Source organism: Mesoplodon mirus, assembly GCF_964341445.2.
Source record: "Mesoplodon mirus genome assembly, chromosome: 1".
In the NCBI taxonomy this organism is placed as follows: domain Eukaryota; kingdom Metazoa; phylum Chordata; class Mammalia; order Artiodactyla; family Ziphiidae; genus Mesoplodon; species Mesoplodon mirus.
In genome coordinates, this window is record NC_138976.1 from 34,915,764 (window position 1) to 34,935,445 (window position 19,682).

The window sequence follows — 19,682 nt, forward strand, 5'->3', positions numbered from 1 at the left end:
AAGTATGAAGGAACTCACAAGACCGTGAAAACTGTTAGTTTGTCTATTCTTTCAAATTTTCTGTAGTGCCTAAGTGTTCTATGAGCAAGAATGAGTTCAAAAATCAAACTGATAGAACTTAAAATGCTGTCACCTGATACCTCATTGGAGCCGAGGGTGTGTAACTGCTTAAACCTCCCTCCCGTGACACCTGGTCACCTCCTCGCCCCTTTCTGCCTTCACCTGACCCTGCTTCTTCCTCTTCCTCCTGCTTGCCCCCAGCGCCTGGTACCCGCAGCCCTCCCCACCCTGCCCCAGCCCTGGCCCCGCTGCCATACCTGTCACTCCTCCCCCAGAAACCCCGCTCCCAGGCTGGGCTGCCCCACCTGACACTCCCCTGACCCACAGACCCACGTTGTAGCCTGACTCCTCTGCCTCCCAGCTGTGTGACTGTGGGCAAGTTGCCGAACCTCTCTGAGACTCCATTTCCTTCTCAGCAAAATAAGGTTGACCCCAACTCACAGGGGCCTCTGAGGACCCCACCTCACAGGGCGTCTGAGGTTCAGGGAGTTAGACCCCCGCCTCAGGGGGCCCTTCCTTCCACAGTTGAGGTTCAACATGCCAACAGCTGTGTCTCCAGCCCCTGCCACATGATGGGCCTCAACCTGCTGGCTCCACCCAGCCTTGGGAAGCACTGCTTATGGCACACCGATGCACAGGGAGAAATTTCTTAATCCTCAATTTGCATAAATCTGGACACCTGCCCTCTCCTGAAGGAAGCAGAAAATCAGGTTTGCTCTGGGATCCTGGATCAAACCAGTGGTTTCTTGGCTGAAATTCCCATCCTCCCGTTGAAGCCTCCACCACTCCAGAAAACTCACAGCCCAACTCTCACAACGGATGCCCAAATCCAAATCCCCAGCACTCATCCTTTCCGAGTCCCTGTTCTATCTTCCGAAGACAGTCCTGGCATTTTTAGTTGAGGTCCTGCTGACTGCTTACACCATCTTCTCCCATCCACACCACACCACACCACTACTCTCCCAGGCACCTGACTCAGTGCTTGGTTCCCCCGCTCTTTCAGTCACAGGGCTTTATGTGTTCTTCCTGCGTGAACACTCTGAGCTCACCCCCTATGACGCCACAGACATTCAATGAGTCCCGGCTGTGGCCAGGCTCCACAGCAGGTGCTGGGGTTCAGAGGTGAGGAAGAGGTTGTCTCAGTCAGAGAGAGATGCATAAATAATCAAATAATCACCTTCCAGTGTGGGGATTGCTTCTGTGAAGTCAGGTGTGTGCCACTGGCTGCTGGGGCTTTGTCTAGGGTGTGACCACAGCTCATCTTCGAGCCCATAGAAATACCTTTTAAGGGGATTCTAATGGCAAAACTACACCTGGAAAGATGGAGTATCAAACGGCAAAATCAAATCACCCAACACTTATCCCCAAAACTGCAGGGGCCCCTGCTGCCCCTTGTCCATCACCCACAATGTGATTCCCATCTAACCCTCCACACCCCAGACACCTGGGTGCATGTGCTCCACGGGGCTGGGTAGACAGCCATGCAGCTGAGCTTATTTTGCTTCTTCCATATGCTCTTCTCCATGAGCCTCGCCACCATGTGTCATATTCCTGACCAATGCCACTCACGGTGGTGTCCAGACTGGCGGCACTGTTATCAACCCAGGTGCCATTAGGAATGCACAATCTCGAGGCCCTGCTCTCCGACCCATTTCAACTCCCCCAGGCCTTCAGCTTCCTCCTTTCACTCTGTTGCCAGCTGCCATCTCTTGGTGTCTTCAACATCCACGCAATGAGCTGACACACCACCCCCAGAGCGTCCACCCCACAGTGGCACCACTCTGGCCCCACCCTGTCCAGGGCAGCATGCATGGGTCACAGCCCTCTCCATCTGAGACGGGGGCTCCACCTGGGGACAAGTGTCACGCTACGGTCCTTCTGACAAGCTCACTGAGAGGGACAGATGGCAGGCAGTGACGGACCACCAGTACTTCCTGAGTAATCATCAGGTGCCACTGGGAGAAGCCCTTGTCATCCTGGAATCTTCACCCAGCCTTGTGAGGCGGGGATGCCTGTCACCCCCACTGTGGAAATGACATCAAAACGTCAGGAGGCTCGCTGGGGTCACGGAGTTAGTGAGAGGGGGTCCGGAGACAGCCCCAGCTTACGACCTGCACCAAGAGACAACAGTGCACACCACGGGACTCAGGAGGAGGTGGTACACCTACTTTAACTGGGAACAGTCCTTTGGCCAGACCTAGAAACCAGGGGGAAAGTCACAGAACAAGTGGGAGAGGCAAGCAGGGGCCAGATCATGAAGCCCTTCAACGATGGACTAAATTGCTGAGACTAATGGGGCAGCAGGAGCGGTGAAGCTTCTGGAGCAGGCTGGCCCCCAACGGCTACCCGCTTCCCTGACATCCACCCCATCCGTTCACTCACGAACCTGATCCTTCACCACTTGAGACATGCTTCTCCGACCCTCCTGAAGCAGCCAATGCAGTCAGAGCCCCCCAGGTTTGCTCGGCTCCATTGCCCACCCTCCCCTCCCCCTCCCCTTCCCCTCTCCTCCCCTCCCCTCCCCCTCCCCTCCCCTCCCCCTCTCCTCCCCTCCCCTCCCCCTCTCCTCCCCTCCCCTCCCCCTCTCCTCCCCTCCCCTCCCCCTCCCCTTCCCCTCTCCTCCCCTCCCCTCCCCCTCTCCTCCCCTCCCCTTCCCCTCCCCTCCCCTTCCCCTCCCCTCCCCTCCCCTTCCCCTCTCCTCCTCTCCCCTCTCCTCCCCTCTCCAGGAGGAAGCCCAGCACCAGGGGACACCTCCACCAGCAGTTTTCTCCCAAGTGGCTCCTCCACAGCAAAACCCTATTAAAAGTCATGAAACAGGCCTCAACAAGGCCCAGCTGCCAAGAACCCTTTCCCTCCCCTCTTTTGACGGGGCTCCCTTCCAAGCCCAGTCTTCCCACATCAAATCACCAGTTTCCACCATCATCTCCAAGAGGAGGGCTGAGACTTGCCTCCTTACCCTTCATCCCACATCCTGAGGAGGCCCAGCAGGGCCCTGGGGATGGAGCTGAGGAAAAGAAGGGCTCTGCCCTGGGGATGCTCACAAGGGGAGCCCGACCCCGAACATGTACCCCTTTAATGGGGAAACGTTCTCAACTCCCCATATATTCATTCACCTGGACCTATATGGTAACTCTTAAGGAACTAAAGCCTTTCTTAGTCTTTGAAAATGTCTTTTAGTAGCAAATAATCACTGCAACAAGGGAATCTGCCTTATGATCGAAAAAATTTAAGATTAACTTTGTATAAAACAGAAAACGTTAAAATTACAACACAAAAATTTTAAATTCCTGCATTATTTATAGACTAAAAACACTTTATTTGTGATACACACTTTATTTGTTATACACAGATCTATTCTGGAGTCCAGCTACTCAACATGTGGTCTCTGGCCACAGTCTCAACACCCCCTGGGGGGCCTGTTAAGGACGCAGAAGGCAGGGCCCACCCCCCAGGCCCCTCGAATCAGAATCTGCATGTTAGCACTAAAGTTTGGGAAGCCCTGGCTTACAGCATGTCACCAGCAGGGTTAGGGGGAAAGCAAGGCCGGACGGAGCCAGGTGACATGGGACCCGCAGAGAAGAGGTGATCTTAGTGCTTCTGCAGGGAACACTTTCTGGCAACAACATGAAGCAGGTATAAATGTTAGGGACCCACTGGGGAGAGAGGCAAATGGGAGAAGTGTGTGAACCCACCCAGTTTTAGTGGGGGGAAGGAGGGGCAGGTTGGAGGAGGGGCTGAGGTGTGATGGGAGGGATTTGTCCAGGGCAGCTGTAGGAGTGAAGGGAGACCCTGGGGTTTCTATGCGGGAAGACACGTCACTTACAGAGAGAACATTTTTAAGGAGGAAGGTGCAGAGCTCTGCTTTGGACATGCACGTGCAGAAGAGGGACCTGGGGACACTGAGGGGGAGATGTTCAGATGTGATACACACAGAGATGACCAGGCTGGAGCAGACCTGTGAACCCCTGATGATGGGATAAGGTGTGCTCACCCAGGAAGGGGGTGAGCAGGACGACAGAACAGAGGGAAAAGGAGCCAGAGAGCAGAGGATGAGCCAGGGTGGGTGGGGAGGCAGGAGGGGAGCTGCATCACAGAAGTCCCAGCAGGAGGGCATCGGCACAAAGACCAAATGGTCTGAGTGACCAAATGCCACTGATCTTCACAAGTGAGCAGTTCCTGGCCATCACAGCAAGGGTAGTGTTGCTCAAGGGGCAGGTGGGGAAGCCTGGGGACGATGGGCTGGAGGATGCAGGCGATAGATAAAGCTGAGGCTGCTAGATAAATAAATGCCTAAACATCTCACCTGAGGTTGCAAGCCCCCTTTAATCAGAATTGTGTCCTTCGGTACACCCATGTTCATAGAAGCACTACTTGCAATAGCCAAAAGGTGGAAGCAACCTAGGCGTCCACTGACAAATGACTGAATAACAAAATGTTGATGTACGTTCAATGGAGCATTACTCAGCCTTAAAAAGGAAGAAAATTCTGACACATGTGACAACATGGATGAACCTGGAGGACATTATGCTACGTGAAATAAGCCAGTCACAAAACGGCAAGTACTGCACGATTCCAGTTATATGAGGTACCTAGAGTAGACAAAATTATAGAGACAGAAAGTAGAGGGTGGTTGCCAGGGATAGGGTCGGGGGGTCGGGGAGGGAATGGGGAGTTAGTATTCAATGGGTAGAGTTTCAGTTTTGTAAGATGAAGAGAGTTCTGTGGATGCATGGTGGTGATGGTAGCACACAAATGTGACTGTGCTTAATGCCACTGAACTGTATATACACTTAAAAATGGTTAAAATGGTACATTTTATTATGTGTATTTTACCACAAATAAAAAAAATATGTCTCTTTCTGGGACTTCCCTGGTGGCGCAGTGGTTAAGAATCCACCTGCCAATGCAGGGGACACGGGTTCGATCCCTGGTCTGGGAAGATCCCACATGCTGCAGAGCAACTAAGCCCTTGAGCCACAACTACTGAAGCCCACGTGCCCTAGAGCCCGCGCGCCACAACTACTGAGCACACATGCCACAACTACTGAAGCCCGCTTGCCTAGAGCCCATGCTCCACAACAAGAGAAGCCACCACATGAGACTCTCGCCCACTGCAACGAAGAGTAGCCCCCGCTCGCCGCAACTAGAGAAAGCCCGCGCCCAGTAGCAAAGACCCAATGCAGCCAAAAAAAAAAACCCTTAAAAAAAAACTCTTTCAGCATAGGTATAGAAAACCTGAACTTCTGGAATTGAATAGCATATCTATGTCAAGGGAGGTGAGAGCCAATCCTTTTCTGCGACTGTAAACTATTCCGCCAGCAGGCTTGGCAGTGAAAGGAAGGGAGTGATGGGGCGGTGACCTAATGGTAAGGCCGGGCTGGGAGAAGGCTTTTCTTTTTTTTTTTTTTTTTTGGTGATGGGACGACAGTTTTCAACTGGAAGTGGAGAGGTAAGCCAGAGCCAGAGACACTCATTTCTCAAACTGGAAGAAAGGAAGAAAGAGAAAATGAAGGAGGGAGGGGGAAAGGTGAGGAAGCTCCCTCCAGACAGCCCTGAGCATCCCAGGGCCACAGATGGTGGGGTCATCTGGAGAGGGGAGGGCAACAGGTAGGAGACCCAGCGAGAGTGGAGAAGCTAGGCTGGCTGGCATGGGAGCAACAGGGGAGGACGGAGGGCTGGATGGGCAGCAAGGAGGGCCCAGCTGGCTGTAAAGCACAGAGCACACCATCTGGGACTATCACTCAGCCTGGGGCAGCGATCCTCAAAGGATGGTCCCCGGTCTCTGGACCAGCAGCATCACCGAGGAGCTTGTTAGAAATGCAAATTATGGGACTTCCCTGGCAGTCCAGTGGTTAAGACTCTGAGCTTCCACTGCAGGGGCCACAGGTTTGATCCCTGGTCGAGGAGCTAAAATCCGGCATGCCACGCGGCCTGGCCAAAAAGTAAAAAAAAAAAAAAAAAAAAAAAAAGCTAAAAAAAAAAAAAGAAATGCAAATTCTGAGGCCTCACCTGAGTCTGATTCAGACCCACTGACTCAGAAACTCTGGGGATGGGGCATAGCAGCCTGTGTTTTAAAAGGCGATTCTGATGTGCTCAAGTTTGAGAAACACTAGTACAGAATACAGAAACTCAATGGAAGGTATATATCATCTTCTTACATAAAAACGAAAAACAGCAATCAGCCTAGCAGGGCTTCCCTGGTGGTGCAGTGGTTAAGTGTCCACCTGCCAATGCATGGGACACGGGTTTGAGCCCTGGTCCAGGAAAATCCCACATGCTGCGGAACAACTAAGCCCGTGCACCGTGCACTACTGAGCCTGTGCTCTAGAGCCCGCGAGCCACAGCTACTGAGCCCGCATGCCACAACTACTGAAGCCCGCATGCCTAGAGCCCGAGATCCACAACAAGAGAAGCCACCACAATGAGAAGCCTGAGCACAGCAATGAACACTCAATGCAGCCAAAAATAAATTAATTAAAAAAAAAATCAGCCTAGCAACTTCTACATAAAAGAGCAAGAAATGCACAACTATTAATACTTTGATGCCAATACAGCTTATTTCTACAGTTAGACAAATGCCAAAAGATGTTAACAAAATGATAGAAATATACAGTCTATTTAATAAACTTCCTTAGATGATATCTAGAAAACACACCCAAGATCTGGGGGCTGGAAACTGTATGATGCAGGTACCAGTCCCTGCTCTGTGACTATCTGTGTGCCCTTAGCATGCCTCAGTTTCCCCATCTGTAAACAGAGGAAGCTGGAAAAGGTTCTTCTGAGGTCCCTTCCAGTTCAGACACTGTGTGACCCTCTCTGTCCTGTAAAAGGTGACCTCAAACTCAATGCTTTTACATAGCTATGCCTGGGTGGGGTGGGGGAGAACATTTTTAACCAGTAAACATAATATCGCAGTTAACCAGAAAAATTTCCAAAGTTCAGTAAGTGCTAGTATCTTGCATTCTAATAACTAGATACTCTCACTAACTGGCTTTTCCCTTAAAGCCACCAATGCCTGGAGTTATAAAAACACTATACTGCACTGGACCATGTTCTTGAAGTCCACAAGACTAGGATGCCCCAGAAAATCTCTATACCTTCACATTTTTATCCGTTCCAGAACACCACAATAAAGCAAATATCGCAATAAAGCGAGTCACACAAATTTTTTGGTTTCCCAGTGCATATAAAAGTTATGTTTACACTATACTGTAGTTTATTAAGTGTATAACAGCATTATGTCTAAAAAACAATATACATACCTTAATTAAACATATTTTATTGCTAAAAAATGCTAACCATCATTTGAGCCTTCAGTGACTCATTATCTTTTGCCAGTAGAGTGTTTGAAATATTGCGAGAATTACCAAAAGGTGACACAGAGACCCGAAGTGAGCAAATGCTGTTGGAAAAATGGCACCGAAAGACCTGATTGATGCAGGGTTGCCACAAACCTTCAATGTAAAAAACACAGTATCTGCGAAGCCCAATACAATGAGGTATGCCTACACTTTTTAATCCAGGAAGGCAGAGTTCGTGTGTTTTGCTAGGCAGAACATGAGTTAAGGAACTGGACTAATCAGACACCAGTGCCTGCCCCTGTGACCAAGTGTCAGGCATTCAATACTGCAACTCTAGGCTTCCTGATAAATGACCCTGTATTGGCCTTGTTACCAGACTCCCTCGATGCTGGTTTCCTGCCTGGTCTCTCTGCATCCAAGTCCTTCTCTGCACCTTCTAGTCATTCAATGCCCATCCTCTTGTGCCTGGGTCCCCAATGCCAGCCCCAATGCCAGCTGCTTCCGTGCCTCTGCCAAAGACCGGCGACTCGGTTCTGATCTCAGAACTAGGGCTGGAAGAGGAACCTGGGTGTCTGCGCATGAAAGACAGAGGGAAGTGTGAGCATGGCGGGGGCCGGGTGGGAAAGATAAGGTCTAGGGAAACTCTGGTCTCCAGCCATACCTCACTTACACACCCTGGCTCTTAAATTCCATTAAAATTGGCTCCGTAGGAAGCACAGCTGGCTTGTTTTCCCCCCGGTGCATGTATCACAAACCCCATCCCCGCTCCTCCATCCAGCCTGGGTTTGGAAGTGATGTTCTAGGCTCTCTCAGTCCCCGTGGCAGGAAGGAACAGGTGAGGGGAGGGCTGAAACAAAGTGGATGTAGCAGGAGAAAGGCTGGAAGGGACACACCAAGGGAGGTGCAACCACAGAGAGGACCAAAACCACTAACATGGGCCTGGCAGGCAATGCCAGGGAGATGAGTTTCGCTTTGTCCAGGCAGAAAATTCCTACTGCTAGAGGGTTTTCTAGGCTGATCCCCAGGCACTGATCTCCAACTTCAAAGTCACATTTGGGTAGAGTGACCACATATCCTGATTTGTCCAGGATAGCCCCAGTTGAAGTTACTTAATTAGATGCAATTATTAACAGCCCCCCATTTATTCTCAAAATGTTCTGGTTTGGATTAAAAATTCTAGTTACCTTATTCTTGGGCCCCTAGGCCTGGGAAGTCAGAGTTGCATTTGGAGAAGGCCCTCAGTGTCAGGAGGGACGTGCAGGCTGAGTCTTGCCCCTCACCAAATGTTCTGTTCTCCTCTCTAGCGTCCCTGCCAAGCCATGGCCTGGCGTCCACTTGTATTCCTGCAGAGACAGCAGGCTCACTATCCCTGGAGGAAGCCTCTCTTTTGGGGGGAAAGCTGTGTTATTAAAAAAGAATATCAGGGGGTTTCCCTGGTGGCGCAGTGGTTGACAGTCCGCCTGCTGATTTAGGGGACACGGGTTCGTGCCCTGGTCTGGGAGGATCCCACGTGCCGCGGAGCGGCTGGGCCCGTGAGCCATGGCCACTGGGCCTGCGTGTCCAGAGCCTGTGCTCCGCAACGGGAGAGGCCACAGCAGTGAGAGGCCCGCGTACCGCAAAAAAAAAAAAAAAAAAAAAAAAAGAATATCAGGATAGATGAATGAACAAAGAAGATGTGGTGTATATATACAATGGAATATTACTCAGCCATAAAAAAGAAGAAAATCTTGCCATTTGTGGGAAGATGGATCTAGAGGAGGGGTCCCCAACCCCCGGGCTGCAGACCAGTACTGGGCCGCGGCCTGTTAGGAACCAGGCAGCACAGAAGGAGGTGAGCGGCAGGTGAACAAGGAAAGCTTCATCTGCTGCTCCCCACTGCTCCCCACCGCTCCCCACTGCTCCCCACCGCTCCCCACTGCTCCCCATCCCTCCCCACTGCTCCCCTTCGCTCCTCATCGCTCCCCATCCCTCCCCTTTGCTCCCCATCCCTCCTCATCGCTCTCATTACCGCCTGAACCATTCCCACCGCCACCCACGGAAAAACTGTCTTCCATGAAACCCGTCCCCAGTGCCAAAAAGGTTGGGGACCGCTGAACTAGAGGGTATTATGCTAAGTGAGGTAAGCCAGACAGAGAAAGACAAATACTGTATGACTTCACTTACATGTGAAATCTAGAAAACAGAAGAACAAATGAAACAAAACAGAAATAGACTCATAGATACAGAGGACAAACAGATGGTTGCAGGGGGTGGGGGGATAGGTTGGGCAAACTAGGTGAAGGGATTAAGAAGTACAAACTTCCAGTTATAAAATACATAAGCCACAGGGATGTAACACACAGCTTAAGGGATATAGACCACACTACTGTAATAACTTTGTATGGGGACAGATGGTTACTAGACTTATCGTGGTGATCATTTCATAATGTAGGCAAATGTCGAATCACTATGCTGTTCACCTGAAACTGACATAATACTGTATGTCAACTACACTTCCATTAAAAAATAAATGCATAAAAATAAAAGTAGCAAGATTCAAATCTATATACAGCAAGATGGCAACTAAGTAACAACATCCTGGGCTTCCCTGGTGGCACAGGGGTTAAGAATCTGCCTGCCAATGCAGGGGACACAGGTTCGAGGCCTGGGTTGGGAAGATCCCACATGCCGTGGAGCAACTAAGCCTGTGCACCACAACTACTGAGCCTGTGCTCTAGAGCCCGCGAGCCACAACTACTGAGCCGGCGCGCCACAACTACTGAAGCCCGCACGCCTAGAGCCCGTGCTCCCCAACAAGAGAAGCCACTGCAACGAGAAGCCTGCACACGGCAACGGAGAGTAGCCCCCACTCGCCGCAACTAGAGAAAGCCCACGCCCAGCAACAAAGACCCAACGCAGCCAAAAATAAATTAAAAACAACAAAAAACCCCACAACATCCTTCTGCTGAAAGGAGTGGGAGTGGGGGAGACTAGACAACCTGCTGACTTTTTTCATTCAGCAAATGTTAACTGAGTGCATTTGATGTTTCAGTGGCATTGAAGACACATGGTGGGTTAAAACAGACTCAAGCTGAGGAGCATTCTACCAAATAACTGGCCTGTATTCTCCAAAAATGTCAAGGTCATAAAAGACAAAGAAAGCCTGAGGAACTGCTCTAATTTAAAGGAGACTGAAGAGACATAACCACATGCAACGCACGATCTGGGGTTTTCTTTGCTACAAAGGACACTACCAAGACAACTGGCAAAGCCTGTAGGTCTGCAGATTAGATAACAGTACTGTATCAATACTGATTTCTTGTTTAAAAAGTGTTACCATAGTTATATAGGAGAATGTCATTGGTTTTAGGAAATACACTGAAGTATTTAGGGGGAAAGGAAGAGTCTATAAATGATCCTCAAATGGTTTAGGAAAAAAATGTATACCCAGAGAGAAGAATAAAATAAATGTGATAAAACGGTAACATTTGACGAATCTGGGTGAAGGGTATACTGGAGTTCTCTGTTCTATTCTTGGAACTTCTCTGTAAGTCTGAATTAGGTCAAAATAAAAAGTTAAAAGAAAAAAAAAGTCTCAAAGAAAGTGTGTGTGTGGTGTGCATGTGTGTTTAAAGGAAGAGACCCTGATTTCACAGAGCTCACAGTGTAGCTGGGGAGACAGGTACTAATACAAATAATTACACTAATTAAGCACAAAATTGCAATTGTGAAAAGTGCTGTAAAAGGAGAGAGACCTGGGGGCCAGAATGTGAGCGTTTACAGCAGGCAGTTTTACCCACAGCAGGAAGGCGAGGGGAGGCATCTACAATCATGCAGCCAAGGCCCAAAGAATGAGGTAACTGGGGAGAAGGGGAGGAAGGTTCCAGGTTCTCACTGGCCCTGTGAGCAGAGAAAGCATGGGGACCAAAGCATGTACACCAGGGCCTGCAGGAGATGCCAACATTAGTTTTGTCTTTTATTCTAAAAGCAAAAGGAAGCAGTGTTTTTGTTTTTGCGGTACGCGGGCCTCTCACTGTTGTGGCCTCTCCCGTTGCGGAGCACAGGCTCCAGACGCGCAGGCTCAGCAGCCATGGCTCACAGGACCAGCCGCTCCGCGGCATGTGGGATCCTCCCAGACCAGGGCACGAACCAGTGTCCCCTGCATCAGCAGGTGGACTCTCAACCACTGCGCCACCAGGGCAGCCCAAAAGGAAGCAGTTTTGAAAGACCCCCTTGGCTGCAGCAGAGAACAGGCTGGCATGTGGAGTCCTCCATGGTGGTGATGAGAGCTGCTTCCAGGAAGAACACCACGCATGATTTTTCCATTGCTCCCTGACACCTTAATTTTCTACCGCAGCCATGTATGAATTTGATAACCAGACCTGGGGAGGGAATGGGGGGGAGCAAAGAGAGCAAGACCTGAGCTCAGGCTGTCATTATCTCCACTCCAGGCCCACCAGTGGTTCGGGTCAAGGGACGGCTGACAGAGCTGGTTGCTGCCTCTCCCACCAAGACCCTCAGGTCTAGACCGAGGCTGACTCACCTGAGGGAAGTAGCGTGCAGGGACCAGGTCTTCACACTCCTCTCTCTAAGTCAGACCAGTGCCTTTCGTCAGCACAGCATCCAGCTGGCCACGGCCCCTTTCTGGTCCTGGACCCTGCCCCTTGGGACGTCCCTCTAGCCCTGTGAGCCGGGCCCTCAGCCCTGCCCTGGGAGCAGGGCATCACTCGCGATGGCCACTCTCAGCATCAGAGGCTAAACAAGGCGCTTGTCTGCGGGTCAGCAGCACGAACACAAAGGGAGGGGGACCCTTTTCTGTGCCAAGTTCTACCTGAGTGGGTTTTCGGTCATTAGTTCCTTTAATGGAAACAGGTTCTATTATTATCCTCATTTTACAGTCAAGTATTTGCCTGGGGACAGACTTGAGTTCAAACCTTGGCTGTCCTCGTAGAGCAGTATGCCCTTCCAGGAGTCATTTCATCTCTCTGAGCCTCAGTTTTCTCATCCCATCTGTAAACTGGGGCTGGTAAGTATTAGCAAGATTCTGGGGCTAGAAGGTACTATTTATTCCATTTTGAGGCTCCAAGAGGCTCAGTACAGAAAATTCAAACTACACATTGCTTAACTATTTACTAAAAGCTTGTGTATCCTGACAGTAAATCACGGGACCTGAATTTTCCAGGACTATCCTAATTTCAAATGCTCTGTCCTAACTTTCCACATAAACCATCGAAATGTCTCAAAAATTCCACTCTCAGTATCCAAACAACACCTCCCAGGCCTCCTCTTGCACAAAGACGCAGCACAAACATTCTTTCTCAGACTACAGATCCCAGTCTTTGGTTCAAAAAATGTAGTCAGTGGAGCCCTGCTGGCCCCCTGAAGGAAACGGGGTCAGGGAGAAAAATCCGGGGCAGTCAGCACTCCATTACGACTCTCAGACTTGGCTGCTTCCTGGCACATCGATGTAAACCGCAGCCAGGAGAAGCTGTACCATGATGAGAGCATCATCCACAGAGGGACACAGACCGGGGAAGTGAGCTCTGCCCCCCCCCCCCACCTACCCAGTGGCCAGTACTCAGGGAAGCAGCACGGCCAGAGAGTTGCTACAAAGATTAAAAGAGTGATTAATATTTGGAAAGCACTCAGAACATTGCCTGGAAGCTAGTAAGTGCCATATCAGTGTTTAATAACTAAAACCAGAGGTATCCCTGGCAGAAGGTGCTCATGCCTCAGAGACAGCACACAGGCATCGCTCCTGTGCAGGACAAACAAGAAGAATGGACACATACCCTGGGATGAGTGAGGCCAGGCCCCTGTACAGAGATGGGGGGTACCCTAACTATAGGAGGTGGGTCCTGCATTAGCCAAGATCAGGAGGCTGGGCCTGGGAAGAGTCACCATTCCTGAAATATAAGAGGTCTCTTCATGCCTCTGAGTCTTTGCATCTGCCATTCTGTCTGCTCCCTGAATACCATCTTCTTCTACCTTCAAGGCTGAATTCAAATGCCAACTACTCCCTGTGGTGGTCCCCGATGCCCGTCAAAATGAATGGCTCTCTCCACTGGGGTCTCTTGCATCTAGCTTTATCCTCTTTTAAAGCAGTTATCAGACAGATAGATAGACAGCACATGCATGCCCACATGCGTGTACACACTCACACAGAAATGTCACCATGTCACTGTCTTCCCAACTCCACCATGAATCCTTCCAAGATGGGTTCAGCTTTCATCTCTGTAACCCTAGGGCCTGACACATAGGATAGGCTCAGTAAAGGTCTGAATTTGCTGTTACATCTGTGCTCACAGCTGATCTTCCCCTGGGGGCAGAAGGCTATCACAGGTGCATCATGCATAACCGGAAGCTATGGAGATGCAAGATCTCTGGGTCTCGGAACCCATGACCAGATCAGATTTCAGCCAGGGACCTACCAAGCACTCCCTTTTAGTTCCCCCTCACACAGATGAAAGGAGATGCCTGTGAGATCACAGTCTGCAGTTGCCAGGACCCACACCTGGGCAGAGTGGACACTGACCTGGTCCGATCTTGTCTCTATTAGAGTTGGTCAGAAGAGCCCAGGCTTGGGAAGCTACACCAGCTGGTTGCCCCACACTCCCAGCCTGTCAACACCAGGGGATTGCCCTTGGCATTCCAGCCCCGGCGAAGAGATGAAGAGGGTGGCCCTGCTTTCCAGGACCATTGTCTGAAGGAAGGAAGGTGAGCACTGGGATTACGGTCAACAGGCACTTACCTAAGGAGAGAGGGAAGGACCACAAATTGCAGGTTCCCCCCATCCCCCAACATGCCACAAACCCTGAGGTTGGTGGGGGGTGGGTAGGGTGCCTTGTCTTCCTGTTCCCTCCAATCCCCAAAGCCCTCTGGTAGATTATGTCCATCCTAGAAAATGGAATTCCCCGTGTGCCTGTACCCGAAGTTCAGAAGGTCCCAGTTCGTCCCTCTAGCTCTTGGTCCCACACTACCTTTGCTAGCTGAGTTTCCTCAACTCTAAGAGGAGAGAGGGAGCACACTGAAATTAAACAATGCATGCAGAACCTCCCAGATCACAGTCAACAATCAAGGAGCTGGTCTCAATCCCCTGAGACCATTTACCAGCTTGGAACCCCAACTTCTTTCAGAGATAAGATTAATCTCTGACCAGGTTCCTGACACTTGAATGGGAATGTTAAAAGCCACCAGAATACCTTCTCTATGATAAAATGTGGAAATGGAGGGCTCAAAAAAAGGATGGTGAAGCGGTTGGGATCCTGAATTGGACTCTGTGTTAACTTAGGTTCTTTCTCCCGCCCCAAGCTGTCCCTGACCTTGGCCTCCTGTGTGTCTGGCCTGGCCAAGACCTGCCCTCTCCTTGAGGAGAAGTTCCCCAGGCACCCCGGGTTCACTGGAGTCCAATGGCCCACTCTGCGTCCCCACCCAGCACTGCATCTGCCATGTAGAAGCAGTTCAATAAATGCTTGCTGAATGGAATGCCTCAGCCTCCAGCCACTCTGAGATGCCTTCAGTAACCTGACCTTTTACATTCCAGCTAATGTCTAATTTGCATATACGAGTTGGTTTTAGGAGACAGCAAATCACCAGAGACAAGGCAGGATCAATACAGAGTATTAGGCACGTTTTATTCTACTCTAATTCTCTGCAAATTGGTATTCCATCAACTGTATGCAGGATTTATGGGAGCTTACTATAAGCTAGAATATTTAACTAGAATGACCTACTCTCTGTCAGATAATAGCTTACTGTTGTTAATTTTCAACTAGCCAGAAAGGTTTCCAGCTTCCAATCTACTTTACAACTTGATTTAATCATCAGGTACGCCATCTATTTGAAAGTCTCAATACAATAAAGAGCAGCCTGATGCAGAAGAAAAAGACCTGTCCGTGGAACCAGATGACATGAGTTATATCCCAGCTACACCACATACTGTGTAATTGACTGCTCAAAGCCTCAGTTTCCTCACCTGTAAAATGGGACTAACACCAGCCTCACAGGGGAGTTGTAAAAATTAAATGAGTTGATGCACATGGATATACTCTGTGCAGTTCTACAAGTCTATACAAAGGTTGGTTATCAGAATAAAAACATAAGACGAACTTCTCAAACAACTCAGATAGGCTGATGACAGAAAGCAGGGTGGTTCTAAAGGGGGGAGAAAGGGAAAATTTGCGCCCTGCCCCCGCACAGGGAGGGACATCTGGAAGCATTTTTGGTTGGCACAACTGAGGGAAAGGGATTGCTACCGGAATCTACTGGGTAGAGACCAAAGATGCTGCTAAACATCCTACAACGCATAGAAAAGGCCCCACAACAAAGAATTATTGAACCCCAAATGTTAACATTGCCAAAGTTAAGAAACCCTAATTTAAATAATCACTGAAAGCTGGGTTTGGGAGCTTTTTAGAACAGGAATCTTCCCAACTAGGCTTTACTTTCAAATCATCATCTGCTTAAACACTTGCAAGATGGATCATCTTGCAAAACAGCTCTTTTGTAAGTCAAGCTGAACTGCCAACTTCTGGAGTTTCTGAATGTATAAAACTGCTTTTAAAGAAGGTGCTCTCCGATTACAATTCAGCTAAATTGTTTTTCCAAAGATTTCAGTAGAAGTTCTCCTGGGCACAAAGACAGGGTCTGTCAATCTGGCACTAGGCCCTGAAGATGCTTTCGTGATTCCAATTTCCTGGTGAACTGGGAGCCACGAGGGTCTCTAAACGAGTGAAATTCCCATCATGCCAACTGCTTGCTTGCTTTGGCCGGGCACGGTGCCAAACACCTCCACATAATTTATCCCACTTAATCCACCCAACAACCAGTGAGGTGGGCATTATTACCGGCTGTTTGCAGGGGAGGAAAATAAAGATCAGAGAGGTTAGACAACTCGCCCCAAGGTCACCAGCTGGCCAAGGGGGAGCCCAACCTGAATGGAGGTCTCCAGTTTCCGAGTCACACGCTCTTTCCACCACCTCGGAAAACCCAGGTGTCAAGTCGTCTCAACTTCCCATGAATTTTTAAGGCAACCGCAACTTCTCAGTAAGTTCAGGGTGCTGAAAACGGGAATTTCCGGGGGACTGGGCACTCTCACATACACTCCCCCATTGCAGCTGTCTCACCGCAGGTACCTGATAAATCATTCCATATCACCCGTGGAACGGGGAGGATTTATTGGCGCTGGAGTTCATGCCAGGCCCAGGAAATGCCATCTTTGAAAGCCGAGAGGCGAATTCGCCCTGGGAGCAGAGAAGGTCTGGCCGCCGCGCTTGGCTGGCTCCACACGGGCTGTGCGACCCCTCGGCGGCCGGGGCAGGGGCCGCGGTCGCGGCGGCGCTGGGCCCTCCCAGATCGCCGGCCGCTGGGCCCTCCCGGATCGCCGGGACCCAGCCCCACCCGGCACGGCCTGCTCCCTCCCACCCGCGCCCCACCAGGTGAGCGCGGCCAGGGCGCCCTCCCCGCCCCGACGAGGCGCCGGGAACCCGGGGCCGCCGCGTCCGCCAGCCCGCCCGCGCGTTCGCCGCGCGCCTGGGGAAGGGTGGGGGCGGGGCAGCGCTCAGCGCGACCCCGGCCCCCGGTGGCCCCGCGCCCTGCCCCCAGCCCGCTGGGGTCGCGCCGGCCCGTACCTGCAGCATCCGGGGGCGCGGGGCGCCCAGGTAGGTCGCGCGTGCGGGCGGCGCAGAAGCTCGCTCGCGGCGCGACCTGGCCGCCGTCTGAGCATGCCCAGTGCCGCCCGCGGGCGGCTCCCGCCGGCCCGACTGGCCGCGACGGGCCCGCGCGCCGGGCGGGGGGCGGGCTCCCGGAACGCCCTGCGGGATGCCCCCGCCCCCACCCGAGGCCGGTGTGCTCGGACGCGTCTCCCAGGGCCACCAGGGTTCTCTTGCCGAGCTCCGTGCAGCCCGGTGTCCCCTCGCGCATGCACGCAGGCATTCGTTCCATTACCATTTATTGGGCACCTACTGTGTGCCCAGCCCTAAGTGATTTTATGCCTAGGAATGTCGAGCAGCCGGCGATAAACAAATTTTTGACTTAAGGAGAAGTCTTGCCCAGCTGGGGTCCTGCTGACTCCCAGTGCAGTGCCCATCCCATTCCACTAGAAACTTCCTGGCTTGAACTTTCTTCCCAAGACTTATGGGCCCTTTACCTGATCTGGCTCCTGCATTCCTGCAGCCCCATGAGCACCTTTCTGTCCATCAAAACACTCAGAACTTGTCTAGCCTCAGGACATTTACACATGCCTTTCCTCCTCTGTGTGGGACGTCTTTGCCCAGCTATTCCCGTGGCTGGAATCTTATTGTACAGAGGTCCTCCTTCTCCGAGGCCTTCCCTGACCACCTTACTAAGTTAGCCCCCTGTTCCATGTCCTCACTTTATTTTCTTCACATTTATCACTATCCATTAATTCATTCAACAAATAATTATTGATCACTTACTCTGATTCTTCACGTGCGGTGAATACACAGAAATCTTGTCCCTTGCCAGAGTTTGGCGGAAGAGAGTTAGGCGATACACAATAAACATGCAAAAAAGCAAACTGCGTAGTAGAAGGTGATACGCTTTACGAAGGGAAAAGAAACTTGGGGTGGAGGAGTGCAGTTTTCAATGACGTGGTGAGACATTTCAGCCACGCAGATAAATTGGGGAGAGCATTTCTGGCAGAGGGATCAGCCAGTGCAGACACTAAGGCGCAGGACTGCTTAGGAAATAGCAAGCAGGCCAAAGTAGCAGGAGATGAAGTCGGTAACTGCCTTTTCCCCTGATTTGCTTACTTCTTATTGTGTATTCACCTCTGGAGTTTTAGCTCTGGGGCTGTAGCCCTGCCCGTCTTCACTACATTGTCCCAGCCCCTACGACAGCACCTGGAACACAGTAGGTGCTCAAAAACAGTTTGTTGAATGAATATGTGAATGAAAGGATGGAGTGACGGCTGTAATCATCCTGTCCGGACCAGATGCCTGAGGGTCCAACGGCCCTGTGGGCCTAGGACCATTCGGCGGCAGCTGGCAGCACCTGGTGCTTCAGTTCGGTCCCTGGCCCCGAGTTGTGCCCCTGCACAGGACGCCGCCCGAGCGTCTTGTCCGGGGAATTTCAACCGAGCCAGGGAGTCCCCGGAACAGGACCCGCCCGGACCCGCCCCCCGCCCCCGGACCTCCGGTCGCCAGCAAAACCTGGAGTTGCAGGGCTCTCCCGGCACCATTGGGACGGCGGGGAGCGCACTGGGCATGCTCGGAGCCGGGCGGGGCCCGAGAGCCCGGGAGGCGGAGCCTCCTGACAGGGCGCACGACACCTCCCGCGTAGCTCAGCTGGACCCTCAGCCACTCAGTTCCCGCCCTCAGTTAGGGTGGGGTCTGGGGGCTTTTTTTTTTTTTTTTTTTCAAAGCCCAGTGGGAAAGCTGGGAATTCAGAATCCGCGAAAGACGTTCTTCGTCCTCTCCCAGCCGCTGTGTGACCTGGGGTAAGAACCTTACCCCAAATGATATGAATACCTACCCCTGTGCTTCAAATAATATGAATATCTACCGCTTCGGTCTGGGCGCTGTGTGGGGAATGAATGAAATCAAGAACGTGAGCAGGTTTAGTCCACTTTAAAGGTCCATTTTTTGGGTGCCTACCTCAGTTATAGGTCATTCTCATACCAGTTTGTCGAGTGTTGAGATGAGGAAACCGAGGTTAATAAACCCGACGATTCTTGGAGTTGTCCCAATTTGCCTTACACTAGAAACTAGGCTGAAGCTACCTCTTCTTTATCCACAGTGAACAGTCATTAGTTTATACAGTGCTCAAATTCGAGCTAAAAAATATCTAGACACCTAAGGAAAAAGACCTAAATATTTTTTAAACCGTGCATTTCAACTCACCATAGCAGAAACAGGAACAAAAGGAAAGAATATTCCCCGAGCAAATAAATGTTCACAAACAGAGGAATGATTAATTAGATTATGGTATATTTGTTGAAATAATAACTATTTTACACTAAACTAAACCGTGTTGCAACAGGAGGAAACTTACAGTACAATGTTAGGTGAAAAAAGGCTGAAAATACAAATACCCTGTGTAATGGAAATATGGGAAAATGTAAATAGTCTGATTTTGGTGGGTAGTGAGGTTGGTTTTTCTATTTAAGTTTATCTATTACTGTCCCAATGTTGTGTTTGCAATGATAAACATTTAAAAGATCAAATCAAAAATTCTTGAAGTTTTGTGTGTCTAATTATAACAATAATAACTACTATTATCAAGCTCACGTGTGATCAATATTTTACACATATTCTGTCTTTACTGCATACAGTCATTCTGCAGAGTGGGTGTTTTTAGGTCAGTTTTACTGAAAAGGAAGCA

At 50.6% G+C, this 19,682-nt stretch overlaps 2 protein-coding genes across 6 annotated transcripts in view; one reads left to right on the forward strand and one right to left on the reverse strand.

The window, feature by feature from the left end:
• Positions 1-17,057, reverse strand: part of PTPN3 (protein tyrosine phosphatase non-receptor type 3) — a 110,065-nt gene extending 93,008 nt beyond the window's left edge. Inside the window, exon 1 of one of the 3 annotated variants that reach the window (XM_082627659.1) lies at positions 16,970-17,057. The gene's annotated coding sequence lies outside the window, so the exon portion shown is untranslated. Of the gene's footprint in view, positions 1-16,474; positions 16,683-16,969 lie in introns of those variants that run through there. The other 2 variants (XM_082627655.1, XM_082627653.1) reach the window with 2 other exon arrangements.
• The window catches only part of PALM2AKAP2 (PALM2 and AKAP2 fusion), a 628,408-nt gene continuing 623,530 nt past the window's right edge, over positions 14,805-19,682 (forward strand). For 2 of the 3 annotated variants that reach the window (XM_082627558.1, XM_082627560.1), the window contains exon 1: positions 18,680-18,798. The gene's annotated coding sequence lies outside the window, so the exon portion shown is untranslated. Of the gene's footprint in view, positions 16,386-18,679; positions 18,799-19,682 lie in introns of those variants that run through there. The other variant, XM_082627559.1, reaches the window with a different exon arrangement.